Below are 2820 nucleotides of genomic sequence, written 5' to 3' on the forward strand. Positions count from 1 at the left end.
CATGAGCACGGATCCTCTTCTTTATAATTTGGGCATTCACCCCTTCACTTCTTCGGGGTTAAAACGCCCTTTGACAACAAGTTCCTTGCTCGACTATACCCTTCTTGGGGTGATTTCCTCTTCATATGAACAATCATTATCCTTGATATAGGGACCATAAAAATATTAACTTCTCCTTTGAATGTGGTTTAGCCCTTACAAATAGCGCAGTTCGTACTCCTTATGTACTCGATGTTGCGTTCTTCCTCAATTTTTTTTATCCCATAAGGTGGATGATCATTCACCCTCGGGGAAAGCACAATTATTAACATATGAAATTCGAGTGTTCATTGGTGATAGCAATGTACATTTTGGGACTCTTCCCTTGAGGTTGGAGACCGTTCTTTGGATCGAAAGTTAGGTAACGGGGATCTCCGTCCCTGAGAGATCATCCCCTTTATATTGAGGGTTAACTGTGGTGGTATCTCTATGGTGAATGTGACGTTGCACATCGCAACAGATGATTTCTCGGTGCTTCTTCGTGATTTTATGCTTGTTATTTTTTTCCCACAGATGGCGCCAAATGTTATGGATAAAATTTATTGCGCGTATTTAATCTTAGGGTTTGATAAGCTTCGAGTTTTAATGGCCACACTTGTGTTTCGTGGCTTAAATCCGCCCTCACAAGATGCTAACGTACCTTGGCATACACCAAGGATCAAACCAAAACGTAGTTCTTAGTGTTGCTTTCCCTCAGGGCTATGACGGCAAGGGCTCACCAAGCACGTAGTGACTTTCATGTCCTTCAATGATTGAGTCTTAAACATTGTTCCAGGTAATGTCTTTGTGGCTTGTAGGATGCCTTCACGTCTTCGTGATGCTTAGAGTTATACTCCATGACGTGGTTTAATGGTGGTGACGTATGGAGCTCTTGTCCAAAACATTCCTCTGAATTTGAAGAGGTAAGACCCTTTATATAGACGTTGAGAGTCTGGGTATTAGGGTAGAATTGGGTGACTTGGTAGGCAATTCTCCAACTCTGATTGGACTTTAGAGTCCTAGAAAGCAGGAATAAGTTTCCTTCTAAATTTAGGTTGCTTGGAGGCTACTTCTCGTAAAAGTAGTTACTTATTTGAACACATTTACTGGGCTATTTAATTAGGCCCTTTATTAATTACAAAATTAATAAATAATTAGGGGTTTGGGCCTCATTAATCGGGCTTTTCCATTGGACCAAAGTTGGTCTAATTAATGTGAAATTAACTTCGCAATTAGGCTATCAAATATAAAAAAAAATTATAAGAGGAATGATGACCATGAAATGAATAATTACAATAAGAGATATCTACTGAGATCTACATGAAAAATATTGTAAAAACTTATCAGTTGATAAGCTACTATCAACTGCTATCAGAGAATAATAGTTAGATGTTTATAGCTACACCTACTTAATGAATAGTTATGCTATATGTTTTGTTCATCATCAAAATGCATGTGATTTCTAACAATCTCCTCCAATTTATGATTGAAAGAATAATAACCATACATTATCTTCTTGATGATAACAAAACATATTATGAACAAAATACTTTAAAGAAAGCACAACAAATTATCATTAATCTACTGATTTTTAAAAGCACTAGAAAATACAAGAAAAATGATAAGAGATTACTTTGCTGCTCTAGTCTGAGCTGGTCATTTTGCTTCTTTCGGCCTTGACTGGTTGTAACCATATTTCCTTTAAAGAAATTTATAGAATATTCCTTCATCTTCATTTTGTATTCAACATTCCCATAAGGTATTCTAGATAATCATTTCTGGCTACTTTCAGCTGATCATTGATTCTAAAAAATCTTCTGCATCCATCCTGATCTTTGAATTCCATCAAATGATCTGGTTGATGATCAATTTTCTTGCCAGTTAAAAGAATAGTTAGTTTTCTAGGCAAAGCACCTTTGTTATTTAAACTATTTCTTATCTGATTTAATCTGTTGAAAACTATTCTCCTGGCATTTGGAGTGTATCCACCAGTTCTCTTCATGTGAGAGAATACTTTCATTAAGGTCTTGTACCCATCCTTAAGAATGTGTTCAAGAGGCCATTGTCTGCTGAAGCCTCCCTTATAGTCAAATACAAGTCTTTCAGTCATTCTGGGAGTAGCATCCAAGTCTCCGACTTCATGAATCTCATCAAAGTATAGATTGAGGTTTAATTTTTCCTCAATGTCTGCAATGTACATAAAAGATTCTTTGACTTCAGGTTTCTTCACTTGTTTGGGAGCTGGTGGTTTTGATAGCGGCTTCTTCAATTCTTTATTCTTTTGAGCTTCCTTTTCCTTAAGAAATACGGGCATTTTGATATTTTCTAGCTCAGTAGATTCTTTCTTTGGAAATATTGAGTCACCATAAAGTTGAATCAAGGTGTTATTACTACAGGTTCAAAAAGTGAAACTGCTGAATGTTGGCAAGTAGTAGTAATATTAGTTGGTTCATCTGGTGACATTTTTCTCTTAGCTATAACCTTCATTCTTACTCTTGACTTCTTCTTGTTCAGCCTCAGCCTCCAATTCTTCATCTAGTTCCTTCTCTAACTCTTTGCCTAGCTGCAACTGGTATACTGTTAACAGATCAAATGTTTCACTTTGCTTTCCACCTTCATCCTGCTCAAGGGCAGTTCTGGCTAATTTCTCAGCTTTAGCATCTCCATAACCTTCATGGCCAGGAAAGATGCAGTTGGTTCTCCCCCTTCTATATATGCATGCTCTTATTTACTTCAGAACGGGATTTGAAGCAATTTTGTACTTTTTGATTTGCCCAGCCAAAATCTTCTTCTCATCATATC

Source organism: Apium graveolens, chromosome 5 (genome assembly GCF_009905375.1).
Source record: "Apium graveolens cultivar Ventura chromosome 5, ASM990537v1, whole genome shotgun sequence".
NCBI classification, from domain to species: Eukaryota; Viridiplantae; Streptophyta; class Magnoliopsida; order Apiales; family Apiaceae; genus Apium; species Apium graveolens.